The sequence below is a fragment of the Dasypus novemcinctus genome, chromosome 30, assembly GCF_030445035.2.
Source record: "Dasypus novemcinctus isolate mDasNov1 chromosome 30, mDasNov1.1.hap2, whole genome shotgun sequence".
NCBI classification, from domain to species: domain Eukaryota; kingdom Metazoa; phylum Chordata; class Mammalia; order Cingulata; family Dasypodidae; genus Dasypus; species Dasypus novemcinctus.
The window spans coordinates 7,069,292-7,080,272 of record NC_080702.1 but is presented as its reverse complement, the minus strand read 5'-3'; the positions used below and the strand labels follow the sequence as shown (position 1 = coordinate 7,080,272).

Below are 10,981 nucleotides of genomic sequence, written 5' to 3'. Positions count from 1 at the left end.
TAATCATGATTAGTAGTTCATAATAATGGATTACGTATTGTGCCATCATGGAATTATTTGGTCTAACTCTGAAAATTAAATGCATTATAAATGTGAATATTGCTTGTCCATCTTCAACTTTGCTTGTAAATTAACTGTTGTGTTAATCAGGCTATTAACACAACTTCCCCCAACCCACACTCAGAGGCCAGGAGAACCAGATACCAGTTAGTGGTAGCGGGTGGTGGGGTGATGTCAACTCACATGAGACCTCTGTATGAAGTGAGCAGCCTGTCCTTGATGCTCTGAGTGAATCAGTCCAAGTCTATAATCACTTGGGCCTCTGTGTCCACGTGGAATGGAAGCATGACCAAGTTCTGCCATATTCACAGTGATGTTGTGAGATTCAAGGGAGAAAAGGAATGTGGCTAAGCATGCCTGTGACTTCAAAAGGGAAAGCCCAATAGCCGCATCAGTGTGCTGCTAGTGTGCAACACTGAGGCCTCTGGACTCCCAATGAGGATGGTCAGGTCTTTGTCCTCAAGTCACAAATGAACAAACAGGCTCAGGGAGGCCAGTTCACTTGCACAAGTTCAGGCAGGAGGCAGCAGGCATGTAATGGCAGCAGATTTCCACCTGCCCACTTGGTCCAGGTGTCCAAGACCCCAGGGCCAATAGTGAGGGACAGAGAGTCTTATCACACCATTAATCCCAGCAGGAGGGAATCTCCAAGTTTGCTACCCTGGAGATGAACCTCAAAAGAGCCCAGAAGAAGCAGCAGCAATAACAGAGGGTGAGTGTGCCTGAGGCCAGGAGTGTCAGGGCATGGTGGCCCCCAAGCCAGCATGGGGGCCCTCCTCAAACCCATCCTTCCTGGACCACTAAGCCTGGAAAACCTCTCATCATTGTCCCCTCCCCTGGAACCTTTAGGGCAGTGAGCTGTGGGAACCCTGGGGGACTAGTTGCAGCCAGTCAGAGCAAGAGCCTAGAAGAGCTGAATTATGTGGATTGAATGGCAGAGGGGGATAAACTTGGTGATTTTAGAAAAGACAGTGCCAGGAGGTAACTGCAAGGGAGTTTGGCATCCTTGGAAACTGGGAGGGTAACAGGGGTGACAGCTAAGTGTCCATGGTTCTAGAAGCCTGAGACTGAGGAGAAATCAGGGAGGCATCTTGAGGACACCTGAGAGCCTATGTTCATTCCCACCCTACCCAATGCCACAGGTGATGTACAGGGCATTTTCCCATGCCTGGGGATATTTCTCACCCAATTTTTTGTGGTGGTCTATGCCATGCATGAGTATCTGGAAGTAAGTGAGACTAGGGGCAGGGGCAGGATGGGAAAGGGTCCCTGTGGCTTGGGAGGTGAGACCACTCCCTGAGCCCTGAGCTCAGTGGCATACCAGTGGGCAAACACACCTCCTGAGAGCCTCACAGCCTCCCTGGGAGAGGGGATGCCATACCTTCTTACGGATGAGTAAAAGGAGGCTGGTCCAAGAGGCCATTTCTCAATTGTGAACAGAGGCTGGGACTGGAAAGTTTCTCTGTCTCCATCCCAGTCCCCATTCCTGGTGCCCAGAAGTCTGCTGAGGTCCATCCCTGGTCTGGACTGCCCTGTGCATGTTGAAACCCACAGTCGTTCAGTGTGACAGGGGCTCAGGGGTGGCGATGGGCATGGCAATGGATGGAGGCCCCTTTATGATGGATGTGAACTCTGCCTTCCAGGGGAGGATGGTTAATTTTGACAAAAAGGAGGAATGTGAGCAGCTGTGGCCATCACTGTGGGGGTAGGGTTGGGGTAGGGTGGGAGATGGAAAACAGAGACCCTCCTGGGCAGGACACCCCTGGGCTGCATGCAACTTCCTCTTAGATTGATGTTGAGAGTTTGGGGAGAAAATAGAGGGCTGACCTTCCCTCTGGAGGGAAGGGGTTATACTTGGGATGAAGAACATATTCCTGGAGGATGAGCTGTGTGAACTCAGCCCTGAGGGCAGGTAGAGCCTGGAAGGGTGTAGAGGGGTAGGGAAACCCACAGGAGGAAACCCAGACACTGGACCTTGTTTCACCCAGCAAGCCTATCAAGGCCTCTACAGTGACTCTTCCTTCCCTCTGGACCCAGGAATACTAGATGGTTGTTGAACTCCAGCAGCTCCAGACAGGCTGCTGCTTTGACGCCCTCATGTCCAATGAGCAATTTTGGGGGCCTGGTTTGGGGCCATGGAGCAGCTCAGTGAGAATGACAGGTGGGGTCAGGACTGGATATGGCTACTGTAGGGGTGGGATCGCCCTGTTGTTGGGGCACCCAAATGCCAACTCCTGTGTGGACATTGGGAGGAAGACCTGAATTGTGGCTACTGGAGGCCTCACAGCTGCCACATTGTCCTGTAGCTACCACCTGTCCCATGAGCTGGAGTCCCCATCCCAGTTGGTCAGTAAAAGCTTCAAGGACAAGCATCACCTGTAAGGCATCAACCCTTGGAGTGAAGAGTGAATTCCCATCCAGGATGGGTAAGTGTAGCCTGGCTGAGGACTCAGGAAAGCCTCAGGCTAAGCATGGGTTTAGGGAACCTAACAGTTTAGCCCTCCACTCCCAATGAAGCTTGTGACTGGGGCAAGTCTAATCTCTGGGCCTGTTTCCTCTTCTTTGAAATGGGATGATGCTGCATGATCTCTAAGACAGTTGGAGCTCACTGGCTTCTTTTGATGAACTGAGCACTTAGCATGGTGTGGTGGTAGCAGAGCAAAGGATTTGTTGCATCCTGGGGGAGGCCCCCAAGGTAAGCCAACCCATCCTTCCCGCAGCCTGGCTCCAGACACTGAGTCTAGTGATAGTAACACCTCCCACTCCAGTGTCCAGCTCCAGTGTGATCCTGACGTCAGCAGCGGGGATGCAGCTGACTCACCTCACAAACATGTGGCCTGCTCATCAAGCTCCAGGTCCAGGAAATCCACCTGGACCATGTCCAGAGTCCCAAGATGGCCAGGAAATGAAAGTGTCTACCCACCTCTTCTCAGGTTCCCCCTCACCCTCATGCTCCATCTCCTGTGCCAGCTTGACTCTCTCCAATTCCACAAAGGGATCAAGGATAGCTGACACCTACAGTACTTTTAGAACTTCCTGGAGCTTCTCACATAGCCCTGAGTCACCCCATGGCTCTAAGCCTTCTGCTGATCTAGCTGTCACGCAGTTGGAGCAGTTGACCTCTGCATCACATCAGCATCTGGAGGAACATCCTCTTCCTCCTCCTCCATCAAACCCAAGGCGACCTGGACCAGCCACAAGTGCCATGACACACAGCCATGCTATAAACAGCATATGGGCAACTGCTGCATCATCTGTGTCAGCCTGCTTGAGAACAATTACAAGTACAAGAACATCCTGGTGTGCCAGGCATGCTGCTGTCCCTTGGGCCCCTCAGTGGCTCAGGCTGTAGACACATAAGGAATGACATGTTTCCTCTTTGCCATCCTGGATCAGTCTTTCTGGTGGGCCAGGAAGGACAGACGGCCACCTCCAGAGGCAGGAAAAGCAGGTGTTCAATGGTGGTGAGGGCTCAGGAGGGTAGATATTGGGCCAGAGGCTGGCACACTGAATGAGAAAGGCCTGGGAAGGCAGTCCCAAAGAGGAGGAGGGAAGGGACACCCAGGACTGAGGAAAAGCCTGGAGGTGAGGCTGAGGGAGCAGGGGTCAAGAGGAAGAGTTGAGGACAGAGAGGTGTTGGGAGCTGGGTCACATCAGGCCCTGTGAGCTGCTGGATGAAGCTTGACTTTCTTATGGGGAGAGACGAAAGTCACTGGAGGGTCACAGAAGAATAGGGACAGCAGGTGAGCTTTGGCCTCAAAGTGGAGGTTGGGCCAGTGTGTGGAGACACCAACCAATGAGGGGCTGATTCCATGACACAGAAGGGAGGACAGGGTCAGCTCCAGGATGGTGGCCATCAAGGTATGAACAGCAACCAGATCCTGGATGGGATGTGCAGATGGAGCCACTGAAGCTCCCACTGCAAAGAGGCTGCCACAGCTGCCATGTTATACAACCCCCCTGGGTTACACTTCTCGTGTGGCAAGGAACAGGTATGGTTTTACTAAACTGTCACTTGTTTGACCCTTGACCTGAGCCCTGCCTATAGCTGGGCCCTCGTGGTCAAGGCAACTATGGTGTGGACCTTGCTGACCACAGCTGTATCCTGGAGTTCAGGGCAGTCCTGTTGTGCTGTAGGTTGTTGCCCAGCCCCTCCTCCTCTCTTACAACTGGGCTTGGGATGTTGTGTGCTCTGCCCTGGGGTTTCACTGCTACCTGGAGGTGTACTGGAGGAGCAGGGTTAGGGCAGGGGCACGCCTTGAGGGCAATCCTTCTCCCATGATTGGGAGGCTGGAGGTGACAGAGGCCCAGATTTCACTCCTCAGTCCCCACCCTCTGCTGCATGGTCACCCTTTGTACCCAGGGCTCTGGGAGTCCATAGCAGTCATGCAGGCTGAGGACCCAGGGGCAGGGTTCAGTCTACAGGGCAGGGGTTTGAACCCACACTGGGAAACAATGTCAAGGCAGAGGTGTAGGTTCTTGTAGGAGATGGTGTGAGGAATGTTTGAAAAGACCTACCTCACTCTGTGGCAGTGTCCCTGGGGAAGCAAGAGAAGACAGTGAGGCCCCTTTAGACCCAGCCCTGGCCAGGGTTTGTTCCATAGGGTCTCTGGCAGCAGCACTCTGGGAGAGTACCCTGAGGGCCTGTTCCTTGATCCACCACAGGTGACTGACCAAGAAAGGGCTCCAGCCACAAGGCCATGGAAGAACACAACCTGGATGAGGACAAGGGAACCTTTGGTTAGATCACTTAATTAGATCACTTTAGGACCTTTGCTTCAACTACCTCAGTGAGATGTGACCTAGGTTTGGTCTCCATCCTCTTGCTGGGGTCTTACATAAATAAAGAACTGGAAACTGAAGCATAGAAAAATACGGGCATGATTTTTGCACTGTCATGTTAAAGAGGACTCCATGACAAGTTATAGCTGAAAGAGAGGCCAAGAGAAACCCCTGGAGGCTGAGTGAAATGTCAGAGGCTGGAATCAGTGGAGCAGGCTGAACCTGAGGAAAAGCTACAACTTTGCTTTGCCATGTGGTGGGAGCCCAGGCAGATGACCCTTGATGCAAAAGCATCTCTGATGATATCTTGATTTGCACATTTTAACAGCTTTGGAACTGTAAGCTTTTATCCTAGTAAATACACATTATAAATGCACACAGACTTTTGGTGTTTCGTATTGGCAGCCTTGGCATACTAAAATAAAAGGATTCCTAACAAACTGTAATTGAGAAATAAAACTCATGAGATTTCTGTTTTCTATGTTTCTGTGTCTTTATTTCTGACTCATGCCTGGAAAATTTTAAAGGAAGCACTAAAGACTTTGCATTTGTCTGTATATTTGAGATATGAGATTTTCCTTCCTCTGGATGATAATACCAAAATTTTTTTGGTCTTTATTTTTTGACATTACATTCAAATAATATGATGCCCCACCATAATCCCCCAAGCCCCCTCACCCCACTCCTCCCCCCATAACAACAATCTCCTCCATCATCATGAGACATTCATTGCATTTGGTGAATACATCGCTGAAGACCACTGCACCTCATGGTCAATGGTCCACATCATAGCCCACACTCTCCCACATTCTACCCAGTGGGCCATGGGAGGACACACAATGTCCAGTAACTGTCTCCGCAGCACCACCCAGGACAATTCCAAGTCCCAAACATGCCCCCACATCTCATCTCTTCCTCCCACTCCCTACCCCCAGCAGCCACCATGGCCACTTTCTCCACACCAATGTCACATTTTCTTCGATTACTAATCACAATAGTTCATGAATAGAATATCAGTAAGTCCACTCTAATCCATATTCTATTCCTCCATCCTGTGGACCTTGGATTGGTTGTGTCCATTCCACATCTATATCAAGAGGGGGCCTAGACTCCACATGGATGCTGGATGTGGTCCTCCTGCTTTCAGTTGTAGGCACTCTTGGCTCCCTGGTATGGTGGTTGACCTTCTTCAACTCCATGTTAGCTGAGTGGGGTAAGTCCAATAAGCCAGAGTGTAGGAGCTGAAGTCTGTTGAGGCTCAGGGCCAGGCTATCACATGGTCAGTCCAGAGATTCAGGTCCCCTGGGTATATACTAAACCCCAGCACCAACTACAGTTCCAGTAAAAGTAACAGGAAAGGCTTGTGCACAAAGATCACATCTGAGTCCAGCTCCATCACACAGAAACATGAACTCCAATGAGGGGCCAACTGACATGGCACTGAACTCCTTCCGCCATGACCATAGAACCTGTGGGTCCCTGTAGCCCTCAGGAGAACCAATACCTGGGGTTGTATCTACTTTATCCATCTCTGGGACTCTGCTGAGGTGTGCATAAGGGCAACCCATCTGATAACCTCCCAGCTCTTTTTGGAGACTCATAGCCATATAAACTCATTTGTCCTTTCCATTTCCCCCTTTGATTCAGGTCAAAAAGCATTTTTAACTCCTGGTATTATATGTAGATTGAGATATTCTGCTGATCCGAGTTGACCCTTTTATTCAAGGTCACTTTCTAGTTACATCATCAGCTGGTACTTGGTAGTAATCCCTCACTGCTAGGGAGGCTCATCCCCAGGAGTCATGCCCCACGCTGGGGGGGGAAGGCAACGCATTTACATGCTGAGTTTGGCTTCGAGACTGGCCACATTTGAGCAACATGGAGGCTCTCAGGAGGTAACTCTTAGGCGCCCTGCAGCTCTAGGCCTTGTTCTTATTTCAGGTGCACAGGCTCACAAGCACAGTCATCAATATCAAGGGCTCATTGTTGGACCTTCATTCTTTTTTGGTCTTTGCCATTGCACTTGGGGGATTGTTGCTGTTCCTTTAGGGACTGTGATAGAGCTCCCCTGGCTAAGAACTCAGCATGCGCGCAGTTGTTTTTAATTGTATCCACTATGAAAATATCCAAACATGTTTACGTACCCTTGATATATGCCCTGTAGAACTCCCTGCCAATCATGTGTCCCCTGTCAATAACATCCCACACCAGTATTCCACTCCTTCCATTGTTGAACCTCTCTGTGATCCAAAACTTCCTGAAAAGTGAAGCCCAATACATTGCCAGGTTCCATTAATAGTAAAATGGAATACAGCAATGAGTTTAAAGGTTAGATATAGAATATATATTAATTTGGAAAAATTAAGGTAAAAATAAATTGGGGTATCAAAAAATTTAAAAATGCAAAAGCTTTCTTTTTGATATTTTGCCTTCCATCACTGCAATAAGTGTTGCCCTGTATGCAAATTGGCAAGGCAACTACTTCCATCTTTTCCACAGTGTCTACATCCTATCTTTTTCTTTTCTTTTTTCTAATTATTAAGCTTATCTCCATGAGAGTTTTAGATCACAGTAATTCATATATACAAGAAATAATACTCCCACATATCGAACATAAAACCTTTTCCCTTCCACAGCAATAATCTTTTAACATATTCATACTATATTTACTGAAACTGATGTACAGATATTGAGACAATAGCTTTCAAACAAGGTAACATTTGTGTTTACATTGTGGTTTATATTTTAGACTATATGATTTTCTAAATTTTTAGTTATCTTATGTTTTACATTATGATTTATATTTTAGCCTATCAGCCCCTCTATATTTTTTTGCTGTAATTTTACATGTTTTATATCCATCCTTGCGTTCTCTTGTGGAACACTTCTATTGCCCACAGTTACATTGGTTCCATCTATTCAATACCTCTTTCTCCCTCCCCTAAGGGCCCACAGTGACAGTCAATCTTCATTGCTTGAAGGGCCATGTTCAGAGATACTTGCAACAGTGTTGAGGGATTGACATGCTGAACTGCCCTAATGCACTGGGAGCCACCATTTCTCTTGAGAGATACAATTCACTCTATTTGAGAGCATCAGTCCTCCCCAGGATGTGGGTATACCTTCAGTCTCATTATATGGGTCTCTATCCAATGATATAACCCACTATGGCAAAATGAGCATTCACATATTCCCTAGGAGCCTGCCCTGCATCAGATTATTCCCTTTAAGCATCTTAAACAGGTAACCTTCCTTATTATAGTTTGAAAAAGTTTTCTCAGCATTATACTCTCAACCAAATACCTGACAATCTCCTATGTTCGTATGTTCCCCCACTCCACCCCCCAATTTCTTGGGCAATATTACCCATTCTCCCATCCCCAGCCCCCCTCAAGCCCACAAAGCCCCACCCAAAGGTAACCATATGCCCTCATTTTATCCCTTCTTTGTACAAATACTACCCTCCAGCTTATCATAGATTTCACCCATGTAGTGTCACCTTACATCCTTTCTCTATCCCCAATTTCCTTTAAGCCTATCATCCAGTCTAGCTTTCTGAAGCAGCTTGGTTTACTTATTTCATGTTATTGGTGTCATGTAGTATTTGTCCTTCAATGCCTGGGTTGCTTCACTCAACATAAGGTTCTCAAGATTCATCCATGTTATCACGTGTGTTTGTAGTGTATTCATTCTTAAAGCTGAGTAGTATTCCATTGTATGTATATACCACATTTTATTTATCCATTCATCTGTTGATGGGCATTTGGGTTGATTCCAACTTTTGGCGATAGTGAACAATGCTGCTATGAACATTGGTGTGCACATATCAGTTTGTGTCCTTGTTTTCAGTTCTATTGGGTAAATACCCAGCAGTGGAATTGCTGGGTCATATGACAAATCTATGGTTAGATTTTTGAGAAACTGCCTAACTGTCCTCCAGAATGACTGGATCCTTCTGCTTTCCCATCAGCAGTGGATGAGTGTTCCCATTCCTCCACATCCTCTCCAGCATTTGTAGTCTTGTTTTTTTCATAGCTGCCAATCTTATGGGAGTAAGATGGTATCTCATTGTAGTTTTGATTTGCATTTCCCTGATAGCTAGAGATTTGGAGCACTTTTTCATGTGCTTTTTAGCCATTTGTATTTCTTCTTTGGAGAAGTGTCTGTTTAAATCTTTTTTCCATTTTTTAAATGGGTTGTTAGTATTTTTATTTTCAAGATATAGGAGTTCTATATATATGCAGATTTTAAGTCTACTATCAAATATATGGTTACCAAATATTTTCTCCCATTGTGTAGGCTCTCTTTTCACTTTCTTGACAAACTCCTTTGAGGTGCAGAAGGCTTTAATTTTGAGGAAGTCCCATTTATCTATTTTTTTTTTTTGCTGCACATGCTTTTGGTGTGAAGTTCATGAAGCCACTTCCTATTACAGGGTCTTGAAAATGCTTCCCTACACTGCTTTCCAAAGTCTTTATGGTCTTGGATCTTATATTTAGGTCTTTGATCCATCTTGAGTTGATTTTTTATAAGGTGTGAGATGGCAATCCTCTTTCATTCACATATTCACATATTCATTCACGTATGGATATCCAGTTCTCCAGGCACCATTTGTTGAATAGGCCATTCTCTCCCAGTTGAGAGGGTGTGGTGGTTTTATCAAATATTATATGACTATATATATGAGCATCTATATCAGAACTCTCAATTGGGTTCCATTGGTCTGTGTGTCTCTCCTTGTGCCAATACCATGTTGTTTTCACTACTGTAGCTTTGTATTATATTTTGAAGTCAGGTAGTGTGCTTCCTTCAATTTCATTTTTCTTTTTCAATATGTCTTTGGATATTCAGGGCCTCTTTCCTTTCCAAATAACTCTTTTTTCTTTTTTTCCTTTTTCAGGGGAGAGCGCCAACGTAGTCCCCCACTACCACAAATTATGCCATCGAGTTTCCCACATTTGGGGAAATTGAAGGGGTCAGCACATCCGGAGTGCAATGGATAAGCCTCGCCCTGGGAAAACCACCTTCGTGATCATGGTATCTCCCCTGCCAGGTAAGTATCTAAATAAATTTCATAGCTAGTTTTTCTAGTTCCTTAAAGAAAGCTGTGTTGATTTTTATTGGGATTGCACTGAATGTGTAGATCAGTTTGGTAGGATAGACATCTTAATAATATTTACTCTTCCTACCCATGAACAAGGAATATTCTTCCATTATTTTGGGTCTTCTTTGACTTCCTTGAACAGTCTTGTGTAGTTCTCTGTGTATAAGTTTTTTACATTTTTAGTTAAATTTATTCCTAGGTATTTGATTTTTTTATTTACCATTTTATATGGTATTTGTTTCTTGATTTCCTCCTGAGCTTGTTCATTACTGATGTACAGAAATGCTACTGATTTTTGTGCATTGATCTTATAACCAGCGACTTTACTAAACTCATTTATGAGTTCTAGAAGCTTTGTTGTAGACCTCTTAGGGTTTTCTGTGTATAGGATCATGTCATCTGCAAATAATGAAATTTTGACTTCTTCCTTTCCAGTTTGAATGCCTTTTATATCTGGTTCTTGCCTCAGTGCTCGAGCAAGTACTTCTAAGACAATGTTAAATAGAAGAGGTGAGAGTGGGCATCCTTGTCTTTTTCCTGATCTTAGAGGGAAGGATTTTAGGATTTCTCCATTGTAAATAATGTTGGCTGTGGGTTTTTCATATATACTCTTTATCATGTTCAGAAAATTTCCTTGTATTCCAATCTTTTGGAGTGTTTTTATCAAGAAAGGGTGCTGTATTTTGTCAAATGCTTTTTCTGCATCTATAGATATAATAATGTGATTTTTTTCCTTCAATCTGTTTCTATGGTGTATTATATTGATTGATTTTCTTATGTTGAACCATCCTTGCATACCCAGAATGAATCCCACTTGGTCATGGTGTATAATTCGTTTAATGTGTTGTTGAATATGTTTAGCAAATATTTTGTTGAGGATTTTTGCATCTAGGTTCATTAGAGAAATTGGTCTGTAATTTTCCTCTCTTGTGGTGTCTTTGTTTGGCTTGGTACTAGGGTAATGGTGGCATCATAGAATGAGTTAGGTAATGTTCCTTCAGTTTTGATTTTTTGGAAGAGTTTCAGCAGGATTGG

At 45.5% G+C, this 10,981-nt stretch overlaps 1 non-coding gene across 1 annotated transcript; it reads right to left on the bottom strand.

The window, feature by feature from the left end:
• Positions 1–9,739: 9,739 nt before the first annotated feature.
• Positions 9,740–9,903, bottom strand: LOC131276947 (U1 spliceosomal RNA). Its single transcript, XR_009184163.1, has one exon. It is a non-coding gene; the product is annotated as a U1 spliceosomal RNA (small nuclear RNA).
• Positions 9,904–10,981: the final 1,078 nt, after the last annotated feature.